The following is a 26,482-nucleotide window of genomic DNA, read 5'->3' as shown; positions in this document are numbered from 1 at the left end:
TCCTTGAGGACCTTGGTCTTAAAGACCTACTTCCCTTACTGCATCTCTCACTTCATGCCCCTCATGTTTGTAGTGCACTTTCACAAGTTCTTTCTACAGTTCTCCAGAACACAGTGTTTCCTTACCTCCAGGTCTTGGCACATGATTTTCTCTGTCTAGAACACTCTTTCCCTAGTTAGCTGCTACTCACTCTGAACTCCAAGAAATGCCTGCTCCAGATTGGACTAAGAGCCTGTGTTATAAGATGTGTTTGCATTGCATGTTCATTTCATGGGTGCAGAGAATACACCTGCATGATTCTCTGCTGAATCCACAACAGCTAATATAATGGCTGGCTGGTAGTAGATGCTCAATACAATTCATTTCTCTCAACCATGACTTCAAATAAAAATCACATGGAGAAGGAGATGAGTAGTAGGTAAAGTCTGAGCATCATGCCTTAGCCCATTTATCCATGAAGCCCAATTATGCCATCTTCTCCCCAGACTCAGTGACCTGGAGTATCCACTGTAAACATGGACCCTTGGAAAGTCAATTTTTCCCCAGTATTTCTTTGGCTGCCTCTTCCTAGCCCTTCCTACTCAAAAGCAAAACTGAGTTTTGCTAGATCCTGAATGTGCAGGTGGATTTCAAAGTAGAACCTTGGCTTTCCATATGAGAATATTTTGTATGCAACTGTCTTCTCTTTGGTGATGACCATTCAACAGCCTAGAGGAAATTGGCACTTCTGTCCTTTCTGAATGAGAGAAGCACCAAATACTTGGCTGTTAACTTATCCAAGAGAATCTCATGTAATGAACAATATGAGAGATCTGGATTCAACATCTGATCTATCCCCCTACTAACCATTTGACCTTACTTTCAAGAGTCCCCTTCACTCTTAACAACTCCTTAAATTATATGTGTAATATATACTATTTGTTTAATAAATGTAATTTTAGTCAATAAGGGATGGATGAACAGATGGGTGGGCAGATAGGTGGGTGGGTAGAAAGGCATGATGCCTTTATTCTGTTAAACGATCCTCTTTAAGAGCTGCTTTGTAGACAAGGTTTAGCCCATGGAGGCTTCCTGTACAGAAGCTGATGCTCCCAGAAACACGAGTTTTTCTACCAAAGCTACATCCAACAGGAGGTCTTCACCCAGCTTTCTATTTCCTAGCAATGCTAGCAACTGCCAGGAGCTGCTAGAGAAGTGAAGAGCAAGCAGAGCATTTCCACACGCACTACCTCCTAGGAGAGAGAACGTCTGGAACAGATGCCATCAATCATCCATCTCTCCCTGACAGGTGGGCCACAACACATCTTAGAAATCCATAGGCTGGGCCCAGCAGCCCCCTGGGCTGTGAGATGGCATACGGGTGCTATCCAAAAAGGTTCAGTGTTGAGGTTTGATTGCCATGTTTAATCATAAACAGCTCGTTTTTCCATGCCTTGTTTTCTGTGTTTCCATTATCTGGCCAAGTTGGGTCCCATTGAGAAGGAGCAGCAGCTGTGTTTGGGGAGCAATTGTCTTCTTTCCAATGGGCACGTGAGCTGAGTTCTCTATTGTTCACATCTGTGGCCGCCTGGCTGAAAACCCAAGAGAAGCTTCTCTCTTTTCCAGCACAAACATATTTAGCTCAAAGTGCAGAAATGATTCTGTAGTAAATGGCCTCATACAAACAGGAGAATCTCTTGAGCTGTTCATACCCTCTCCTCCTGCCTTAGATCCAAAGATGTGCTATTTTAAAATGCCTACCACATACCCAGGCCCAGCCACATTATATCTTTGCACAAGTTTTGACCATATTGATAGAGTGGTGGCTTACTTGAAGTTACAGATGTATAAAAGTTGGTATACAAGATGTGAGTCCAAACTTCTCTCCACAGTTTATGTTTTTGCAATTATGTTATGTTCTGTGAAAATGATGGGATGCTTCCAAGTCTAAGCCTAAAACTTCCAGAAATCCCACTCATGTCTTTGCTTTCTAAGTCCTTTTGTCAAGACTTTTTGACATGCGATAGAAAAGCCCCAGGAAGAATCAGGTTCTGGTGGAAGAGAGATGGGTCCCAGAGTCAAACAAACAAACCTAAGACTGAATCCTAGATCCATCACTCTCAACATGTATCTGGATATGGTAACACATGCCACTGAACTTCAGTTCTCCCCCTTGTAAAATAGATAGGAGCATCATATCCATCTTAGAAGTGAGTGAAGATTACACAAGAGAAACATCACATTCAAAATTAGCATAAATATCAGTTACTCAGAAACACCTTTGCTGGCCCCTAAATTAGGTTAAACCCAATTGCTTTTAGAGATTTTCACAATACCCTACACTCCTCCTCGTGTAACCCTTGCTGTACTTGTAACTCCTTCTTAATGACATGTCCCCTTTCCAGGCTCAAGAGCTATGAAAGCAGGATATATCTGCCTCATCTTCCACTGTATAACCACCTTACCTAAAACAGTGTTAGACCCGCAATGGAAAAGCAAGAAATATTAGGTTGGCCAAAAAGTCTATTTAGTTTTCTCTGTAAAATAAAAGATACATTTTACATTTTCACCAATAACTTTATTGATTTGGCTATTCTGAGTATGTTGGCTATCTCCTGCTATTGGATCCTAGGTGGGGAGGACAGGGGTGCTATTAAACATCTTCCAATGCATAAGACAGCCTCAAGGCAAATAATTATTTGGCCAAAATGTCAGGAGTACCAAGAAACTTTGCAAACTACTTTTGACATATTCAGCCACAGCACATTCTCTATACACTGCACAAATCTCTTTTTGTGTGCTTCATTTGCATTTTCATATTTCTTGAAATAATAAAGCATCATACACCAAAAATGTTGCATATTTTCTTCCATCTTCAGTATTAAAATGGCTGCACAAAAATTCACCAATTTTGATAAGATTTTTATTTTTTTATTTTTTTTATTTAACTCTTGTTCAAGTACAGTTTTCTTTCTTGTATTCCCAGCCCTGCCCATCCCCCACAGTGCTCCCCACCTCCCTCCCATCTCTGCCCCCTACCTTAGTTATTGTCCATGTGTCCTTTATGCTTGTTCATGTGAGTCCTTCCCCTTTTCCCCTGTGATTCTCTCCTCTCCCCCTCTGGACCCTGTCAGCACGTTCTGTATTTCAGTGTCTTTGGTTACATTTTGCTTGCTTGTTTGTTTTGTTGTTTAGATTCCTGTTAAAGGTGATATCATATGGTATTTGTCTTTCACCGCCTGGCTTATTTTGCTTAGCTTAATGCTTTCCAGTTGCATCCATGATGTTGCAAAGGGCAGGAGCTCCTTCTTCCTTTCTACAGCATAGAATTCCATTGTCTAAATGTACCATAGCTTTTTGATCCAGTCATTGACCAATGGGCATTTAGATTGCTTCCAACTCTCAGCTATTGTAAATTGTGCTGCTATGAACATCGGGGTGCATAGGTTCTTTTGGATTGGTGTTTCAGGGTTCTTAGGATATACTCCCAAGAGTGGAATTGCTGGGTCAAAAGGCAGGTCCATTTTTAGTTTTCTTAGAAAATTCCATACTGCTTTCCATAGTGGTTGTACCAGTCTGCAATCCCACCAACAGTGAACTAGGGTCCCCTTTTCCCCACAACCTCTCCAACACTTGTTGTTTGTTTCTTTGTTCATGATAGCCATTCTGACTAGTGTTAAGTGGTATCTCATTGTGGTTTTGATTTGCATCTCTCTGATAGCTAGTGATATCAAGCATCTTTTCATGTGTCTCTGGATCCTCTGTATGTCCTCCTTGGCGAAGTGTCTGTTGAAATCCTTTGCCCATTTTTTAATTGGGTTGCTCGTCTTCTTTGAGTAGAGTTGTGTGAGTTCTTTGTATATTTTGGAGATTAAACCTTTGTCTGAGGTGTCATTGTCAAATATGTTTTCCCAAACTGTTGCTTCTCTTTTTATCTTGATACTGTTTTCCTTGGCCATGAAGAAGCTTTTAAGTTTGATGAGATCCCATTTGTTTATTCTTTCCCTTATGCCCCTTGTTCAATGGGACTTATCAGTAAAAATATTGCTGCATGGAATATCTGAGATTTTCCTGCCAATGCTCTCCTCTAGGGCTTTAATGGTTTCACGGCTTATATTTAAGTCTTTTATCCACCTTGAATTTATTTTGGTGTATGGTGTAAGCTGGTGCTCGAGTTTCATTTTTTTTGATAAGATTTTTAAATACATGCTGATATGACAGCTGTCACAATACAATCTAACAAACTTGCCTGAATGAAGTTAAAGACAGTTAAGCACTACTAGAGACATGGTAAGGAAAAAAACTAAAAAAACTTTTTGACCAGCCCAGTAATTACTCAATTGCAATGGATAGTGTTTACAAAGCAACTAACACAATCTCTTGCACACCACAGACCTTCAAAAAGCATTAGCTCTTCCTCTTCCCTTACATGTATTGACACCCATGCGGTTTTCTCATTCTCCCTTTCCTGTTGTATCCAGCATTGGCAGTTAAGAGAAAAGCTGTAGGCTAAAGTAGATAATACAGGCAAAATACTAACTGAGGCAATGCTAACAGGTCTCAGGCAACATCGAAAAAGGCTGCAAGCCCTGGAATGTGGCCAGGAACATTGTGATTCACTTCGTTATATTCATATATATGGTAGAAGAGTGAGCAGGTGAAGACAGATGGCTGTCAGGTCGGCACAGCAGGTAGATAAGGAGAGAGTAAAGAAAAGAGAGTTAAAGATGGGGAAAGCACTGCCGGCCTGGCCTTCCACCCAAAGCTAGACATGAACTTCATCAAGTTGGGACAATTGATTCTAAGACCCCATTCCATTTGACAGGACAACTAGCTATGGCCTTGGTGACAGCAATGCTAATATTTGAACACTATGCAGAGGCCTCAGTGGAGGTGGAACATAGAAATTCACTGTGAACTGTTCTTTTATGGGAGCCATGGAGAGAAGAGACATGCAAGAAAGCAGCATCTGGACAGAGTCTTCAGGATGGGTTTACTTAGGGAGAAGGCAACCTCATGCACCTTCTCTTACTGATTCTCAACTTTGATATTGACCCTGTCACCCTTCCTGCCTGGTGTCTGAGTGCCAGGCACATGCTTCCTTCTGACCCTGTAATGTGAGCTGTTTCTCATTGACTGGCTACGTCCTTGCCCCTTCTCTCTGACTCCTGCTTGAATAATGAGCTCTAAATATATTTTCTTGTTCTAAACCATTTTTCTTTTCTAATGCTAAATTATAAGGCTCGTGTGTGTCAGCAGGAAAACGTGCCCTGCTTTTCCAAAGGATGCAGATATGCTGCTAGACATTCTTCCAAACCACTGGGAGGGGGAGGGGGTGTTTCCACTGACAAACCAGCCCAGGAATGGAGTCTTATCCATAGCCAGCATATCTCTTAGCAATTACTGGTCCAACCCCAAGCTACCCAATTATTTCTGAAAAAGTTCAGGATGAAAAAGGACCTGCTATTAATTATTAAAAACAAAAATCCACAGACACAAACATACTGTGAAGGACCTCTCATCATCTCTCCTTTATTTCTCACATCCAGCTAGGACTATCAGATACCACTGAATTTATCTGGGTTTCTTGTAAGTCATACAAATTACAGGCAAACCAAAAACAGCTAGAGTTTTCTCCTCTTGACATCATTATCTCCAACTAATGGAGGTGGTGACTATGAAAAAAATTTCAGAAATGGATGATTCTGAGTCTCGCACTGCAGTGCTGTTTCCTGGAAATTTTTATTTACTCTTTGAGCCCTGTTTGACTACTTTTTAAATCAGGTAAAATATCATTCTTTTAGGGATCATGTCACACTTACCCTTTCCAACAATTTGGATCTTTTCTTGGGACTGGAGAGGAGTGTGTGTCCTTTAGGAAAGAAGTATGCTGACAACCAGACTTAAGAGGTTCAGCACAACAGACATATCACAGCATGTACAAAGGCCCTGGGGCATCTCCAGAAATGGTAGGAAGAAGTAGAATGAAGTGCAGTCAGCACCAGGCATGAAGTCAGGAACCCTCCTGGCACCGAGCATCTGAATAACTTTGGGCAAGATTCTTGATCTCTGCAACTGAATTTCTTCATCAGGTTGGGGCTGGGATCTGCCCAGACAGCCTCAAAGGGCTATTCTAAGCCTCATAAAGTAATATATGAAATTAGGGTACTGAAAATGGAGCCCTTATGTCCCTTTGGTTGCACCTGGTCTACTCCCTGCCCCTAGGCTGATATGAATGCTCCAAAAACAAATCAAGAAATGTAAACTTCAGAAACCTGAGAAAATTCAGTTAAGTAGCACTCCTTTTATTTCAGTTCTCAGATATTCAAACCTCTCCACCCATTTAACTGGGTTATCCAAAACATAGGATGAGTTTTATTATTCATCGCGTTGAGAGAAATTGATTACAGGTGTGACTTTACCTGAAAAAAGGCTATGGCTCTGACTTAAATCTGAACATCCTGCTAGGCCAATGGGTGGTATCATTTACCACCCCTCCCCACATTCCAACTTGCGTGGAGATATTTTAAAAATCCAGCAGTAATTTTAAATTATAAAAAGACAAGGGGCCTCATATTCACTAGATGGTCTCCTCTCTCTGGGCAGCACTGAATTAGCAAAAGCTTGAGTCCTAAAAATAACAGAGTGAAAGAGGCACCCCTTCCACAAGGGTTTGCATTAGCACTTTGATCACTTGCCCATCAAACTGTGCATTTTTTATAGGGAATGAAGAACAGCTTGTCTCCACAGTCTATTATAATTACCACTAAATGCTCCAGAAACTTGGCAGTTTTGAATTTCATAACACCCATGACTGACATTCCTAATTAATACTATTGTTTTTCTCCTCTGGCTGAATTTCCTGAATGCCAACATGCATCCCATACACTGCATACACTAAAAACAGACATTAAAGAAAATAACATCAGTGTTAATCTGCAGCACAAATATATCAAATGCCTCAGTGAAGTGTATAGAAAAGAGCTGGATTCCTATAAATAATGGAGCATCCCTGCCTGATCATCTTTATCCTCCTACGCTAGTAAGATGATAATCTCTCTGCACCGGTGCCCTTACTCTTGGATTTCAGAACACATTTTGGTGATGTGCACTCCCAGCTCTTTTCTTCCCTTACTTTGCTTTTAAGTTGCAGTTTGAAACTTTCAAAGAAAACCTGCCATGGGTCCTTTATACCTGCTCTTTGGTGGCCTTTCCCATTCTTTCTCCTGTTATCCTCCATGTATAAAGAACCCATGGACAAAGCCAAAGTTGGGTAGAATTGAGAGTGGGAGGTAGGGATGGGTGGGGTGGAGGAGAGTGGTGGGGAGGAAATGGAGACAACTGTACTTGAACGATGATAAAAAAATAATTTGAAAAACTTAAGAAAAAAGAAAACCTTCCAGCTTAAGTTAAAAATAGCATCAACTGGGCACTCTATAAATAGGGACACCACAGACAGGAGCAAGATGGTCTAATTCGTGTATCCTAATGGATGTTTCTCTGGTTTGCATGGGGGCTAAGAACACCCAACGTTTGCTGTTGTTCTAATTTACTGTGTTGGGTGGTTTATAGCAGGAATTTTGACATTAGGGAGCTCTATTTTGAATCGTGTCTCTGCCACCTAGCAGCTGGACCACTTCCTTAAGCCCCCTGAGCCTCAGTCTTCTCATCTGTAAAGTGGAGATTATTACTGTACCTATTTTAAAAAGCTTTTGTGAGAATCCAATGAGAAAATAAGTAATATCTTTATCAGAGACTCTGGCACATAGTAGGTAATAATTAAACTTAGTTATTAGATTTATAACTAATACATATCCAAATTTGGATGGCAGCTAAGAAAAGTACCAGATGCATAATAGGAACTCAGTAAACTCATATAGTTGTACTGATAAGAAAGACATGCCTGTGAAGGACCCAGGACCTTCGATTGTTTCTTTAAAAAAAAAATGGGAACGGCGAATATGTCTGAGTCTAGGATCCACGCTAGAAAGACAGAGCTGCCTCTTCTACAGATTTCCAGGACCTCAGACAGTATCAAAGAGCAGCGACTTACAAAAGACAATTAGGTCTTGTGGTTTGAGAGGTGTATGCATGTGTGTTTCCACATCTTCTATATCTATACCCTATAATCATTAGTTTAATTGCTGTTGGATTTTTTTAATGTGAATTTCTCTTTTTTATTTTTGTATTGTTGTTCAACTACAATTGTCCCCATTTTCCCCCTATTGCTCTCCCCTGTAATTGGTGTTGGTTTTGATCTTGATGATTTCCTTATGGACATGGGCTATACAATGATTTTGTCCACTCAGCATTCCTATCTTGCTTTCTCTAGTTTTCTTTTTTAATTCTAAATGGATTCATATTTATATTTTATTGTGGTAAACACACATAACATAAAATTTACCATTAGTGACAGTACATTCATAATGTTGGGCAACCATCACAACTATCTAGTTCCAGAACATTTCAGAACATTTCATTTTTTCAAATCAAAACCCCATGTCCATTAAACAGTCACTTACCAATCCCTGCTCCTTCAGTCCCTAGCAACCACATACCAGCTCTGTGTCTCTGTGAATCTGCTTATTCTAGACATTTAATATATGTGGAATCATACATTATTTGACATTTTATGTCTGGATTCTTTCTCTTTTAAATATTTTTTATTTTTATTTACTTTTAAAGGGATGGGGAGAAAGGAAGAAAGAGAAAGAAACATCTACCTGCGAGAGAAACATCAATCAGTTGCCTCTTGCATGCCCCCAATTAGGGACCTGCTCCACAACCCAGGCATGTGCCTTGACCAGGAATCAAACCAGTGACCTTTCAGTTCACAGGCTGGTGCTCAATCCACTGAGCCATACCAGCTAGGGCTGGCTTCTTTCATAAAGTATAATATTTTCAGGGTTCATCTATTTCATAGCATGTATTAATACCTCATTCCTTTTTATGGCTGAGTAATATTCCAGTGTATGTATGGACCATATTTTGTTTGTTCATTAGTTGATGGATATTTGGGTTATTTCCATCTTTTGTGTATTACAAGTAGTGCTGCTATGAAAAATTGTGTACAAGTCTTAGTAGAGACCTATGAACTTAGGAATGGAACTGCTGGGTCACATTGTAATTCCACATTTAACTTCTGGTTTTAAAACCCTAAGTTTTCATTCAAAAGTCCCCCTTCCTCATGCTCTTTCCCTGTGGTTTGATCTAAGGCAGTCATCTTATTCTCACCTCCCTCCACAGCACTGGTTTAGGGATGGATACCTGACCCAGGTTTACCCAAGGAACAGAAAAGCCCTAGGACTCCTGTAGAAACTTGGTTTATGCTTACAGTTGTGGTTTATGCTTACAGTTGGGTGAGCAAAGATGGTAAAACCCAAGTCTGGAACTGCCGGGGCATTGTTCCACTGAGAGGAGAAAGCCTGCCTGGGAAAAAAAAACAAAACAGAGGAAAGTGGTGGAGAGACAGATTCCCCATAGCATCACTGGAGGCTCCAGACTCCACCGTGCCTGATAGAAAAGACTTACCCTCTAGAATCTTCAGTTTTGTAAGGTAACATTCTGTTTTTGTACAACTTAGTTTTGAGTTGGGACTTTCGTCATTGTTGTCCAATTATGTAAATGGGTGCTCAGACAATCCTGCTGGATTGAGTGGGCAAGGACTGTTGTAATTTAAATCTTATGCCATGAATACTACATATGCAGCTGTGATGGATAATTTTATGTGATAACTTAACTGGGCCACAGAGTACCCAGACATATGGTTAAACATCATTCTGGGTGAGCCTAAGTGGGTGTTTCTGGATGAGATAAATACTTGAATCAGTACACTGAGTAAAGAGGACCCTGCCCAGTGTGGCCTAGCCTCATCCAATCAGTTGAAGACCTAATAGAACAAAAAAGCTGCCTGAGGTAGAATTTGCTCTCTTTACCTGTCTTCGTGCTTGAACAGTAGTCTTCTTCTGCTTTTAGACTAGAACTTGTTACTATCAGCTCTCTTGGTCCTTGGGCCTTCAGAATTGGACTGAAACTAGACCATTCTCTCTCCTGAGCCTCCACTTGTCAACAGCAGATTTTGAGAGTTCTCAGCCTCCATAATTGCATGAGCCAATTCATTATAATAAATATGTATGTGTGTGTATAAAAAGAGAGAGAGAGAGACATAGCTATATACCTATTTCTATATCTAACTGACTTGTTCTGTTTCTCTGGTGAATCCTGACTAATAACACCATCTAATTACAGTAATGCTTTCCCTACCCAAGCCTAGGCAACTAGCCCCAGAGAAACTGAGTAAAATAAACAAGTCAGGGAGAATCTGCACCAAAGGACTGAAAACTGTGCTCCCTCTGCTACCAGTCCAGTGACTTCAGACTAGACAAACACATTTCCAAGATAATGGTGAACAACCACGTGTGTTACAACGGGCATGTTAAACTGAAGTGGAAAGGGGACAAGGGGGAGTCTGCTGTCAAAAGCTTTGTCACACACAAAGAAAGAAGAGTGACATCTTTATGACAGTGGAGAGGGAAGGGAGAAACTGCTGGTTTAGTTAAATGAAGAGCTGTTATGCATACGTACCTTCCTGTCACTTCCCCAAAGGCTACAGTGTAGTCGGAAGAGGAAAATGATCCAGCCTAGATACAGCCTGTTTATGCTCCCAGAAGGGATTGTGGAGATGCCTGAAGTGTATGATTGTGTCACTGATTGCTCTAGAAGTGCTTTCCGGCAGCCACAAGAGTTATTAGAACCACCTCTAGTGCTTTATGATACCAATCAAGCCTTATGTTCGAAGTGCTATTCTTTCTCTCAGATCTCCAAAGCTCTGTGGTAAGTAAGCTTTGGGAAAAGATATGATTTTTGCTTCAAGGTTTATTCAGCTCAGCCAGAGACCTCAGAGATGACCTTAATTTTATATTTTTATGAGTCCTTTTTTGAAGTGTGCTGGCTGATGATAAGGTTGCTAGAATGTTTTCCCCCATGGTGGACAAAATGCTGTATTTCTTTAAAATGTCTCATTAAAGAAACCAACCAATGGAGCCACTGCCATCCCCTAAAAGTGGTCCAGAGGCATACACCTCATTCTCTGCAGACATTCTTGCCGTAGGCAGTTTTACTACATCAATGAGCTCAGCCCCACTTCACTGTAAAGTCTCATTAGCAGACCTGTCCCCTTGACCAACCTGGAGAGGTGATGAAGGTTTTTTTTTTCTTTTTATTCTTGTTACTTGGGAGTTTCTGGTTTGGCACCGGAGATATGCAAAACAAAACAATCTAAAAAGCTTCTTCACAGAAATGCCAGATAAAGAGGATAAATTAAAATAAAGCCATAGGTAAAGCAGAAAAACAAAAAAAGCTATAGGGCATTTAATCAACCCAATAATCTTCAAGTATATTTATGTATTTTGAATTTTTAACTGACTGTGTACCAGACTACACAGAAAATCTCAAGATTTTGTGTGAGTTGATAGTTACTGAACCACATTCTATCCTATAAAATTAAAAATAAAAAACTCACCATTGGCTCCCCAAACTATATGCATAGTTGATCATTTAAAGTTATAATTTTAAAGAGAAAATAAAAATAAAAATTATATAGAACCAAATGACAAGGTTTTGCAGGGCAAAAGTGACAGAATACGCCAAAGTAGTCCTTAGAGGAAAGCAAATAGTCTTAACTGTAAGTATTAGAAAACAAGAAAGAGTAAATAACTAAATGAAGCTTTCAACTCAAGAATCAAGGCAGGAAGATAAATTAAACCCAAATAAAAAAATTAATTACAAAATCCCTGTAATCCCTTCACCTTTTTCCCCATTATCTCCTCCCCTCTCCCTTCTGGTTACTGTCAACCTGTTCCCAATTTTAATGTGTTTGTTGCATTTTGCTTCCTTGTTTGTTTTGTTGATTAGATTCCAGTTAGAGGTGAAATCACATGGTAATTACAAAAGTTAAAAGTACCTGTTAATGACACCAAAAAAAAGCAAGCAACAACCACCACAAAAGTAGCAGGGCATATCCATAAAGCCAAATGCTTTTACTTTGTAAATATCAGCAAAATAGGCACTGATTTGTCTGGAAAGTAGATAGAGGTAGAAGCATCTTTATCAACCTCAATATAACTTAAGGGTAGACTCTGAACAGGGCTTTGAAGAACAAAGCAAACCCCAAGAGCCACACTTAGGTCAGTCCACATAGCTAACAGATGTTTGGTCCATCAAACTGAACGCTGGTGAAATCAACGTGGGTCCTCCTGGGGTTCGATGAAATATCCTGGGCTAACTCACTAATCAATCTATACCACCCTGATGTTTTCTAATAACAATTTCTTTTGGACTCTTTGAACAGAAGAAATAGAGATCTATTCTCTATTCAGAAAAAAATAAGGTGTGTAGAGATGTGGGTTATAATTCATCCTTCAGATTTCTCTACATCATTTTCTCATCTATCTGAGTAGACACCTCCCCTCACCCCACCTTCAGGCCACTCTCTGTCACATCACCTGCTTCCTTCTTTTGTAGAATTCATCACAGTCTGTAAGTATCTTGTTTACCTGTGCCTTCAATTAACACCTGTCTTTCTGTCTCTAATAGAATGCAGAATCCAAGGGGATGGACCTAGTCCATTGTGTCCACTGCTCTCTCCACAACCTCTAGTGTAAAACCTGAGAGATCCAGGGAACGATAGTAATTAAATGAATGAAGCAATGCACCTCTTGTGGGAGCAATATACAATATCACTGAAGACTCTCCTTAGCTCTCTTGGTTGTGCCAAGGGATTGTAAGGCCTTTGCCTAGTCTCATGAGCACCCACATGGATGAAATAAGAAGGGAAACAAAAATGGGATAATGAGGCTCTATTCAGGCATTTATTTCACACTCTGGGAATGTAATCAGACACCCCATACCCTGATAAAATGTCCGTTCCTCTCCAGCTGCTTCCTCCTATAAAGGGCCTCATACCCATGTGGGATTTTCCCAGTCAGAGCTTGCGAAGGCTCCAATCGATGGGCACCAGCCCAACAAGCCTCCCTTGGTGCATTTTTTTTTCTGCCATTAGATACAAGAAGAAGCTGACACATCTGGAAGATTTCTGTTGTAGAGTCTGACAGGTTTGAGTGGGTGGCAGTTTTGATGGCTGGGGCCTGATTATCCCATTCACCCTCTGACATTTCCTCGCTCTCCTTCTCTCCTGACACACACGCCAACAACTGCTTTCAGTAGAGGTCTCTGACAGGCTGAGACCTGCTGACACTGGTCCCCACTTCTGTGGGCTCTGAGGGCATGGTGTGGCCCTGCCCATCTTTGGCAGGCATAGGGACATGAGGCCACTGAACACAGTCAGGCCCAGCACCCACCATGTAAGTCCAAGAGGGCAAAAGTGTCCTTCCTCCCAGACTGAGTTTTCTAGGATCTAAGATTTGTGGCACCTGGTAAACACAGGAAAACAGATGGAGAAAGTCTAGACATATACCCATTCATTCATTTATCCACTAAATTTTTACTGAGTGGCATGATATGTCAAATGCTAAACCAGGTTCTTGGCCCACAATAGTGATCCAAGACTCCCTCCCTGTGATTCTAGCTGGTTGGCAAGACAACAAATGCACAACCCCATATATGTTGTCAATTGTGGGTATTGCTAAAAATAGAAGGAAGAGGGTGGAATATGAGATAATAATGGGGGACTACTTTAGGAATAAAGAGGTCAGGGATGACCTGTCTGATGGGGCAGCCTTAGAGCTGACCCTGAAGGGGAAGAAGGAGCTACCTGCCTAGAACACAAGAGGCAGGAAATTTAAGGTAGAGGGAATAGCTTGCATGTAGGTGCAAAGGTTCTGAGACAGAGAGCACTTGTTTGGGGAGCTGAAAGAAGGTTAATGCAGCTGGAGCAGATGATCAAAGGAGAGAGCAGCCCAGGATGATGAGAGAAGTGAGCATGGAGCAAAGTATTCAGGACCTGCGCATCAGGAAAGGATTGTGGGTATTTTATTCTGAAGACACTGAGAAGCCATAGGAGGATTTTAAACTGGAGGCATCATTCTCTTTCTATGGGGTCCAGGAATTAGGAAAAAAAGAAAAAGGACCTTGGCCCATGAGAACCAAGTACCATCTTGTCCAGTAAAGGGATTCTCATTTTCTGAAAAGCACATTTCCATAGGTTCTCCACCTCGACTAAAAAATCCCTGTGGACCCTCGCTGGCTTAGCTCAGTGGATTGAGTGCGAGCCTGCAAACCAAAGGGTCTCTGGTTCAATTTCCAGTCAGGGCACATGCCTGGGTTGCAGAGTAGGTCCCCAGTAGGGGATGCATGAGAGGCAACCACACATTGATGTTTCTCTCCCTCTTTTTCCTTTCCTTCTCTCTCTCTAGAAATAAATAAACAAAATATTTTATGGTTTTTTTTAAAGATTTTTTAAATTTATTTATCTTTAGAGGGGAAGGGAAGGAAAGAGGGGGATAAACATCAATGTATGGTTGCCTCTCATGTGTCTCTGCTGGGAACTGGTCTGCAACCCAGGCATGTGCCCTGGCTGGGAATCAAAGGACAAAATCTCTAAAAAAAGAATCCCTGTGGGAGTCTGTCAACAAGATTCCTAGGTCCGACAGCAGAATGTCTGGGAGGAGGAACCGGGATCTGGATTTTTATCATGATCACACTGCCCCTGGTGTACCACTTGGCTTGAAGACCCCTGAGCCAAGAGACAGTTCCTTCAAGGTGTTACCACTTAAAAATCAGCCCCACAAAGAAACAAAGCATGGGCAAAGCAGACACACAGGGCAGCTATAGCAAAGGGCATTCCAAGAAAATGAAAGCAAGAAGGCAACCAGTTGATGTTTCTTTCTCAAATCACTCTTTCTCTCTCCTTCTTTCTACCTCCCTTCCCCTCTCTCTAAAAATAAATACATAAAATATTTTTAAATTGCACCTCCTAAGCTCCCAACTAATGATTAAACTCATAAGTGAATATAGATGGGGATTTCTCAACCTCAGCACTACTGCCATTTGGTGCTGCACAATTCTCTGTTGTGGAGGGGCTGTCCTGTGCATTGTAGGATACTTAGCAGCAACCCTGGTATTGGGGACTGAATTTTTGTGTCCCCCACCCAAATTCACATGTTGAAACCTAACATCTAATGTGATAGTATTAAGAAGTGGGACCTTTGGGAGATGATTTGCTTATGGGGCTGGAGCCCCCATCAATGGAATTAGCACCCATATAAAAGGAACCCCACAAAGCTCCCTCACTCCTTTTACTATGTGAGCACACAGAAAGAAGACAGCTGTCTACGAATCAGCCCTCAACAGATGCCAAATCTGCCAGCATGTTGATCTTGGACTTCCCAGCATCCAAACTGTGTTGTAACAGTTCGAATGTATTATGATATCATTGCCATAGCAGATAAAGGAATATGTGATTATACATTCCTGCATTTTAAAAAGTTCTTGGTGTCAATTTTTATGTCAATATATACAGATACAGTTCATATAAACAAAAGTTCTTTAATACTTTTAAGAGTGTAAAGAGATCTTGAAACCAAAAATATTGAGAATGTTTGTTCAAGATTTAAAGAAACTCAAAGGTTTAAAGTCAAATGGAACATATAAATCTTGATGGAATCCTGGTTTTTAATGATTTATTATAATTTTTATTAAATGTATTGGGGTGACATTGGTTAATAGGATCACAACAATCATATAGGTTTCAAGTGTGCATGTCTATGATAGATGATACGTATATTGAATTGAATATCCACCACCTGGTTTTTAAAGGGGGATTTAAAATAATATTTGAGGGAACAACAGGGGAAATCTGACTATATACTGTATATTAGATAACATTAGGGAATAATTGTTAATTTTTCTCAGGTGTCTGAAAATTGTGATTAGGAAACATAATGTTGCTATTCTTAGAAGATGCAGGCTAAAGGTTTTAGAGTTGATACCTGAAACCTTATTGTGGCTCACACACACAAACATGCAGGCACACATACTTTAATGCACAATGTGTGTAGACAATGCAAAGATGGAAAAACACTCACAGTCACCAGATCTGGGTGGGTACATAGCATGTATGATTTATTCATTATATTACTTTAAATTATTATTTATTATTAATGTACACTTACTAATAAATTTGTAGGAAAAATAGACCATTTAAGTCATGAAGAAATATGGTGGGGAAAAACAAGAGACCTTTGAGTTCCTCTTCTCTTCTAAATCCCACAAGGAAAATGACAGGAATGCATAATATGGTGGACTTGCCATTGAGCCAGGGCCTCTGGCCATGCCAGAATACAGCTTGCAGCCAGCTTAACATGGCATTTACTGCCCCAACCCTATTTCCAGCCATTCTTGGAGGGCCAGGACTTCCTCCTGGATACACTGACAATTCAGTTTCAATCTGCACACACAGCAGCTGCAATAGTAAGTGAACTGGAACTCCCTGCTCCGCACTGGGGCCCTTGTCCCCATCTACCCCTGTCTCATCCACCACTCAGCCTGCTTCAGCTCACCTCTTAGGCACAGCAGACATTCTAAAGGACCATCCATGGCCTAATTTACAGATCTGTTAGTTTTATCAGCTCAACTCTGAACTAGTCATTTTTCAGCACTTTACTTCGATGGCAAATACAAAACAATAATGAATTGTATTGGGGTAGAATGTCAAAATTATCTAAACAGAGCAAACTGCAACCATAAATTTCATATCTCTTCCAGAGATGATGAAAACACTCAACTGGAATAGCATCCAGGTGATTTAATAAACCTAAAAGAATACATTGCACAACACATGGTGTTCATTATTCATATTGAAATGATAATAAATTTGAAGTCTGGTACAAGCTTCTGGAGGGTAATATCTCCCTCCATGTTCCAGTTGTGAAGTGATTAGCCGAAGCTTCCTTGCTAGTCAGTGGACTTTGCCAGGAAAGCCCACCGAGGGGCAGTGAGGAAAACCTGGTGAGGTGTTCCTGTTCATAAAGACCCTAGCCATAAGGACTCAACAGGGAGTCAAAGGGCTTGCACTAAATTACCTTCTCCCAATGGGGTACTTGGGAATACCATTTAACACCAGCTAGTCAGCCAAAACACCTTGGCTCTATACATGCTTTCCCCAACCCCAGTCCTCTAACACCAACAATTAATTTGCATCCCATTCTCTCTGAACAAAAAGGCATTTGATTCTAAACCAGAAATTCTAAATGTTTTGTGTTCACCTTGAACCCCTTTGGTTTAGTGAAGGCTATGAACCCCTTCTCAGAATGTTTTTAAATTCATAAAAGTGAGAATGGCCATCATAATCAAAGCAACAAACAACAAGTGTTGGAAAGAATGTAGAGAAAAGGGAACCCTAGTGCACTGTTGGTGGGAATGCAGGCTGGTGCAGCCACTGTGGAAAACAGTATGGAATTTCCTCAGAAAACTAAAAATGGAACTGCCTTTTCACCTGGAAATTCCACTGCTAGGATTATATCCTAAGAACCCTGAAACACCAATCCAAAAGAACCTATACACCCTAATGTTCACAGCAACACAATTCACAATAGCCAAGTGCTGGAAGCAACCTAGGTGCCCATTAGTAAATGAATGGATCCAAAAACTATGGTATATTTACACAATGGAATCCTATGCAGCAGACAGAAAAATGAGCTCCTACCCTTCACAACAGCATGGATGAATCTGGAGAGCATTATGCTAAGTAAAATAATCCAGGCAGTGAAAGACAAATACCATATGATCTCACCTATAAGTGGAACCTAATCAACAAAACAAACAAGCAAGCAAATATAACCAGAGATGCTGAAATATAGAACAAACTAACAGTAACCAGAGGAGAGGGAGAGGAGATAATGGGGAGAAAGGAGGGAAGAATTATCAAGGAACATGTATAAAGGAGGGTAGGATTGAGGGAGGATAGTGGGGATGGCTGGGGTGGGGGGAGTGATGGGGGGTAAGTGCAGACAATTGTACTTGAACAACAATAAAATAATTTTTAATAATTTTTTAATTTAATTCTTATTCAAGTACAGCTTTCTGTCTTATATTCCCAACCCTGCCCGCCCCCCACCCCATGCTCCCCACCTCCCTCCCATTTCCGCCCCCCACCCTTAGTTATTGTCCATGTGTCCTTTATACTTGTTCATGTGAGCAACATCATGGATGGAACTGGAAAGCATTATGCTGAGTGAAATAAGCCAGGCGGTGAAAGACAAATACCATATGATATCACCGTTAACAGGGATCTAAACAAAACAAACAAGCAAGCAAAATATGACCAATGACACTCAATTATGGAACAGGCTGACAGGGTCCAGAGGGGAGAGGTGAGAAAATCATAGGGGAAAAGGGGACGGACTTACAATAAAATAATTTTTAAAGAAAATATAAAGACATCAATGATATTGCCAAAAAGTTATCAAAATATTTTAAAAACAAATTTGTGTTTTGGCAACACATCAATTTCTTTATTAATGCATTAAATAACAAGATCTAGCAGCAGATTTAATAACTATCATAATTTCAAAGTAGTGAGTGATGGGCATAAATAATATTTTGGGATATCGGCAACAACTGTAATGTGATATGAAAAGATCTATAATTCAACTGATGACAGTCACAGATTCTGTTTGTTGCCTACATTCATAATAGAAGAACATTCTAACTTTGCAGTTAAATGAATGCAAATAAAGATGTCGTTTTTTTCACATCCAAGTTTGTAGAATCCCTGAATTCTATCTATGGACTTCAGGTTAAAAATACCTGGTTCAGAACCTTCAAGAATCCTGGCAGTGGGTAATCTTCAAGCTATAGATAGTTGGATGAAAAGGCAGTTCTGGCCCCAGGGCTCATCCTCTGAACCTGTTGTGCCTTCCTGGCCCATCCAGCCTTTAGTTCTAAACTGCTACTTCCCCCTTCCTAGCCTTATACCCTGCCTCCCTAACTTGGCTGGACTTCCTCTTCACTTGAAATTGCATTCTTTAAACAGTGTCTGTGTGGTTTATTTATTCATTCATCCATCCAGCATACATTTCTTGGGTGGCTTTTTAGGTGACAGGGATGGTTTCAACTAGGAGATACAGATAGAGGATCTATCTGTAGGACTGTGGAAAGATCTATCTTTCCTAGGACTGTGGATTTTCTGAGGTCAAGGGACCAGGTCTTTGATATTCACTTTATACTCACAGTGCTCAGCATGGAGACTATACACAAACATTGATTATTTACTTATTGTAAAAGTGGGTATTTGTATGGAATGATGAGTAGGTAAGTGAATGGGTGAATGCATGGATGGATGGATGAATGGATAGATGGATGGGCAGGCTATTTTTTACCTTTTCGATATTTATTACTGCAGGTGCACATTTACCCTTTCAGCTAAAATGGCCAGTTGACTTTCCTAGTGTGGTACGAGGGCCCTTAATGTTCCAGCATTATGGATAAACTCTGCTCTGGTGAAGGAAGGGAAGGAATGACTGATATATCATCAGAGACAATTGAATTGGAAACTCACGACAATTTGTCCAAAGTGAAGAAGCATCACTCTTAAGTTTCATCAAGTGAATCAAGTTTTCCAATCTGATGACCAGAGTTAGATGATGACTCTAGGACATAGTTATTCAAGGTTCATGTTCAAGTAGTATAGTCTGGTTCCCTCGGGCTTGTTTCAGCCCCAAATTTGGATGGCAATGAGAATTTTACTAAGTTGTGCTAGGATACCTTTCTAACTCCAACTGATGTCTTAGTCTTGGAGTCTAAGCTTCCTAGAAGGTTATTTGCCTAAGTTATCAAACAGCTGAAGAGAATAAATACCCCAGGTCTGCTGGCATTTTTTCAACTCCTCTTACCAGCCCATTTGCTGGGTTAATCCTGGCCTTTCTTCTGTACACAATTGACTTGAAGCCCCATGGCAAGTGCCCTTCCCAACCCTGTTCTGCATTCTAGATTGTGAAATAGGATTGTGGATCTGCAAGTCTCAGTCCATTCCCCCTTTATTCAACAAGTGAATATTGAGTATCTGTACATGAGAGATGAACTGCAGTGTAGTAGTCAATATTTCAGTCTCTGGAACTAGACTGTCTGGGTTCACATTCTTATTCCACTACCACTTACTGGCCCTGTGATTGCATGTATTTTATTCATCCCAGCCTCAATTTCCTCCTCTGTAAAGTGGTGATAGTAGCAGCCACCTTACTGTTTTGTTACATGGGTAAAGTATGAGAAAGACTGTGATTGGTTGGTTGTGCAGTAAGAGTTTATGTTAGTTGTTATTAGTGCAGTTACTGTTGTTGCCATGAAAGTGTAGATCTAAGACCATTAGAGCTTGCTCTGAAGCTAGTGAAACCCAAGGTCTACAACTCATCCAAAGTCATTCTCAAAGAACATTAGTAAATGGGCCCTCAATTAAGAGATAACCATACATATTCACAGTAGGTTTATTTTAAAGAAATTTTGGGTGTAGCTACAAGAGCTCTATATCTTAGGCTAGGTGTTCTTATCATCATCAACATCAAAAAGTAAAGGCAAGAGGAAACTTTTTGGGTTGATAGATAGGTTGATGGTATAGATTGTGGGGATGAGTTCCTAAGTGTATGCTTACCTCCAAACTCACCAAGTGGTACACAATAAATTAGGTACAGCTTTGTGTATGTCAATTGTACCTCGATAAAGTGGTTTACAATGTAATAAATGCAACCTTCTCCCAACCAGCACTTTTAAATAAATGTAAGAGTGTTTCAAGTCACACTAATAATGATAAGTATATTAACAACAAATAACTATTTTAATTGTACTTTAGCCATTGTGCTAAGTGCTTGAGATGCACTATTTCTTTCAGCTTTCACAACAGCCCTTTAAGACAGGTATTATTTTTTGCATTTTATAAAATAAGACACACAATTCTTCAGAGTCAAAATGTTTTGCCTAAGAACACACATCTAAGAAAGAGTGGAGCAAAGACTTAAACCTGTTTTTTTCCTGAGCCCAAGATCAATCATGTTATTAACATTTTTGCTATTATAATTGATTTTATTATTTTAGAACAATAATTTTCAATCACTCAGTGAACATTTATTGAACACCTACTACAAGCTCAATACCAAAAACTGCTGATGGCATATTGGTGGACTAGACAGACACAGGGGACACCATCCTTCCTTCCTAGATCTCACGATCTAGAGATATGTAAGAAAGATACTTAGTCAATAATTGCACATACTTTTTAAAATAATTTCCAGAGTGCAAAGTAGTTCCAAGGAGAAATAAAGAATAATATGGGGGCTTCAATGTCACCACCTACTAATTTACTCTTCTTGCAAGGCTGAGCCTTAGGTGTATTCTCAAGTTCCTAGAAAATGTTAATTCCCAACCCTCTCAAGGATTGTGCTGTGCCAGTGAGATAGAGGAAAATGCACACCCATTTCCTCTGCCTACAAAGCTTGAACAAGGACATACATACTTCTCTGCAAAAGACAAGTATGACAGCTCCTCATCCAATTGTTCCCTCTAGTTGTGCTAGGACTCACTTGGAAAATTCTGGGAAGGAATTTAAAGCACCACTCATCACTGAACCTAACCCATCCCAATCTCAATCATTTTCCAGCCAGCTGTTGCTACAGATGTAACTTCCTGCCAGATGTGTTCATAAAAAGTCACAATCAACCTCCAATCCCAAGCAGCAAGAGAAAGTTTGTAACTTTCAGGGTCTTTCCACACCCAGGCAACAGGACTCAGACTAGCCTTTCCACTCCAATCTTGTCCCATGAAGTAAGTAAAAACTATCATGGAATTTACACTGAAAAGATTTAAGAAATGTGTTTTTCCATCCACTGTTCTTGACTGCCCACTTGTATCACAACCAGTACTTTTCATAATTATACAAGCCATGCCATTTCATTAAATGCAGATCTTCTCTTAGTCATGATTTATTTCCCAACTCTGAGAGTGGGAAAATTCAAGACCTGAATTTATCCCACTTTTATCAAATTCTGAGAAAACCCCAAATTTCAAGTGAACTCAAGCCCTGTTACCTGAGAAGCATTAAAATTATTAATGAGATACATGAGTTCATATCCAGACTCAGCTATTGTGTAGCCTTGAGTCACACACAAACTCTCGATTTACCAATTTTCTTATGTGTGAAATAGGAATCATCACACTACCTATCTCTCTGAGGTTCTGGAAGAGTACAATGAAGTAATATGTACATGTAAAGTGATTAGCCCTGGCTGGTGTAGCTCAGCGGATTGAGCGTGGGCCTGCGAACCACAGGATCACGGTTCCATTCCCAGTCAGGGCACATGCCTGGGTTGCAGGCTAGTTCCCAGCAGGGGACTTATGAGAGGCAACCATACATTGATATTTCTCTCTTTCCCTCCCCCTCTAAAAATAAATAAATAAAATATTTTTAAAAAATAAAAATAAAGTGATTAACACATCTGGCATATAGAAAGCACTCCCCCTACCCCTCCTAATACAAAATAACAGTTAATGAGAGTCTCCCATGAAAGGTGTGATTTCTGGCTCAAAATACTGAAAGGACTGGCATGAGAAGGAGAGATCAGATTTATTCTGGGTTTTCAGAGTAGACCTAGGACTATTCATCATCTATCCATTCATTTGCTCAACAAATATTTTTGAGCACCTAATATGAGTCAGTCCCTGTGTCAGATGCCAAAGATAGAGTGGAGAGCAAGACAACCACAGTATAGGCTATCATGGAGCTCACAGTCCGTGAATCAACGGGTGGAGTTACAGGAGAGGCCATGAGACACTTCATAGTGATGACCTTTCTAACAACAACAAAGCTATCTGAGAAAAGAAACAAACCTGACATTCCCCATCGTGTAGTCACCTAGAGTCTTTGGACATTCCAGAGGGCATTCTGCATGAGACTAAGGTTTGGAATTTTGGAATCCCTTTCAATCTGGCAGTCCTTTAACAAACAGGAGCCCACAGTTTATTTTCTGGAGTTCATGCAAATTAAATTCTCTGCCCTTCTATCCACACAGCCAGTGTTTATTAACTCACTTTAATGCCTAGCACGTGGCAGCAATTAAATACATATTCAATCTGTTATACCTAGTTCCATTGATTTAATACCTATTTCACACATTATTTACCATAGGGCTATTTCTTTTCAAACTATTACATATTTTATCCCTTCCCAAGAGCAGTCAGTTTAAGAATATTTATATAAGAAAAGGCACAAAAATATTGAAAGTCAATCAACTCATTGATAAATATACTCCCTCTGACTTTTGCCAGCTCTATGATCTTGGATAAGATACTTAAACTCTAGGAGCTTGCATTTTGGTAATGAGCAAAGTAGTCCTTAACATTTAACATTGTAAGGAGAATTAAGTGACATGAGGCAGCAGAATGTCAAAGTGCCCAGTTTGGTGCCTTGTACATCCTGGGTGCCCAATTAATGTAATTCTTCCCAACACCAGATACAGGAGTAAATCATTTGGAGATACTGAACAAGAGCCTATAGGTGGTAAGTGCTGGTTAACCAGGCTGCCTATAGTTCATTGAAGATGTCTTCAAGGCACCAAGGGAAAATAAAAGGGCAAGCTATCACAAAAGTTAAACACCCAGGCTCTGGCATAAGATTAAGTGTGCACAGATGTGGGCTGTGTTTCTCCTTAACTAAATGCCCTGAACAGCTCACTCTTCTCTGGACTGTCACTTTCCAAGGTATAAAGGGGTGGTGGCTAGGAAAGAAATAGTCGAGATCTTATATTTTTTCTGAAAAATTCTATGAAATTCTGAGTGTCTGGGTCTTTTTGGGTGAGCATGAGACTGTCATGGTAGAAGAGAAAATAATGTAGTCTATCACATTCTAGCCACACAATTGCACTTCTCCACTCCAAGTAGTTTATCTTTCTGTTTTGTATCCAAAGGTTATTACGACAAAGGAGTTACAAATTATCATTCATTAATTCAAATATTTGTGAGAGCCAAGCATTGCTCTGGCCATTATTCTAGGCATTGTGCTGGGTCTGGAGTTAGGATGGTGTGCTAATGTGGACCTCATGGAACCTAAATTTTATATATTAATCAAACAGGTCACATTTGAAGATGGCACCACCTGTCAGCTCTGTCCTTAAATTGTTCTCATAAGAAATTGATATGACTTGGTGAGTGCATTGTCACTTAAATCTGAAAAGTTTGGCCTGGGGTGGGAGGCACAGGCTGGACCCAGACTGCAATGCAATCAATATGGTTTTTCTTCTTTTTTTTTCTCATTGTGCTGCTTAAAATATTTGCTTAGCATTTATCTCTTTTATCTGTTTATTGCCGGCACTATTACAAATGTCCCCCATTCCCCTCTTTACTCACCTCCACCCAGCCCCTGCCTGCCTCCCTCTGGGCATCAGCAAACTGTTGTCTGTATCCAAGAACATAAATGCAATAAAAAATGTAATCCACTGCAGGAGAGCCTCTACTAGCTGGTGGGGCGCGCGGGGGGGGGGGGGGTGCTGTCCTACGTGCTTAAAGGGTGCCAAGATGTGGAAGAAACTTCTGCGGAAGTTTATAAAGGTAGGATATAGAGGGAGTCAGAGAAAGGGAGGAAGAGAGAGGAGGGGCAGAGAAGGAAAGGAGGAGGGAGGAAGGGAGGAAGGGAAAGAGGGAAGGAGGACAAGAATACAAGAACTACAGGGGCTGTAGGAGGGAAGGGCATCCATCAGACAGTAGGATCCTTGGGGTCCTAGACTGTGTGAGCCCCAGGCTGTCACACCAAGTTTAAGAGACATGTGAAAGAACCTGGGGCTCTCAGGGGCTCAGTGGGGCTGGATGAGAAAGGAACAGAGTGTTTTCACATCCAGTACAGGCTAGGCTGGCCCAGAAATGTCTGTACTTTGAGTCTTGGGGAATGGTTCTGAATTGGAAAAGAGAACATAGCCAACAGCGAAAAGGGGAAGAAACAAACAAGTACAGCCTTGTAGGCTCCAGGAAGAGTAAGAGAGCCCTGATTTTTAGTGTTTGCTGATTTCCATGGTTTAAACAGTCCCACTAGGGTGTAACCAATTTCAAGCTTGCAAGATCCCTAAACATTTAACAGTTACCTCTCAGAAGCTGACATGGTCAGGCTTTAGTATTATGGGCCAAAGAATACCTTGAAGCACTTTACGTGTATTATCTCGTTGAACAGTCACAACTCTAGGAAGTTGTCATTATGAGTCCATTTTACAGATGAGAGGACTAAGGCTGAAGAATAAATTGATTTGTCCAGGTTGATACAGCAAAAGCATGGCAGAACTAGGATTTGACTCACACACGTCCGATTGCAAAGTGTATGCACTTTTCACTATAGGTGTCGAACTCTTAAAATCAGCCTCATCAACCACAAGTTCACACCAGCTGGGGCCCAACCTGCCCACCCTGCCAGATGAGTTACCAACCAGATGGGATCTCAGAACATCCACAAAGTGAGAAGGAAAATAGATGAGCAGACAAAGGATTTATCCCCTCATCCTTCAGGAGCTGAGAGAAGCCCTCCTGTGTGCTGGCCTTGGCTGAGCTCTGCATAGCCCCCTGAACTCTGCATCATTTCCAAGAGGGCACATATGGCCTGTACTCAGTGGCTGCAGGTAAACCAGCTGGCCTTGAGCTACCCTAGCCATGACCTGTGGAAATGAGCAGCTCTAAGCACCTTGAAAATGAGTAATATCTCCTAGAGTCAGCACTTGCCCCTCAAGTCAAGCATTCCAAAGAGAGAAGGGCAGATCCTGATGAGGCAGAAAAAGTTGTTCTGTTAGGGGAGGGACAAAGAAGACAGGCAGGAGGCAGTCACCCAGGCCCAACACACAGCTCAGTACCCCCAACTTTGTCACACAGGTAAATTCATGTGCATGCACAGGGTGGGGCACAGAGGACCTTGGGAGGAGAGTTCCATGACTTGAGAAAGAATAGGAGTGATGCTAGCCACCTATGTGCTGTGTGCATTGCACAGAGTAGCCCACCAGTCCGTGCAGCTAGCCTGTGATTTGGAAACCTTTTGCATATGAGGTAGATGAGCCAGGAAAAGGAGATCTACAATCTACACAAGGTACTACAGCTAGGAAGTGGCAGGCCAGGAATTCAGGTCCCAATCTGTGTGATTCCAAATCCTATGTTCTTGCCTCTGTAGCCCTCCACATAGCTATGTTTCTATACCCACCAGTCCTTGGTTAAGCTTATAAATGCTGAGTGCCTAGGTAGGGTCTGGAGCACGACATACAAAAATTTCTGGAATGGAGGTCAGGGTGGTATGGTTTTGGCAAAGCACAAAAACTTTACATGAGTATAATCTTGTTATCATTCCTGCTGAATGAAGACTCTGCTGGAAAACAATTTCTTATTATGTAACACATTGCTCTTTCTCTTGTTCCTACTGTGCCAGAGGGGTAGGACATCACTGAGCACAGGTTTTTGGGTCAAACAAATCTGTGCTCATCTTCCAGGTCTGGTCCTCTGGGAGAGTTAGTTAATTTCACTGAGCCTCAGTTTCCCCATC

The sequence above is a fragment of the Sturnira hondurensis genome, unplaced genomic scaffold, assembly GCF_014824575.4.
Source record: "Sturnira hondurensis isolate 20B ecotype Veracruz unplaced genomic scaffold, ASM1482457v3 Scaffold0020579, whole genome shotgun sequence".
Taxonomy (NCBI): Eukaryota; Metazoa; Chordata; class Mammalia; order Chiroptera; family Phyllostomidae; genus Sturnira; species Sturnira hondurensis.
This window is presented reverse-complemented; position numbering follows the sequence as displayed.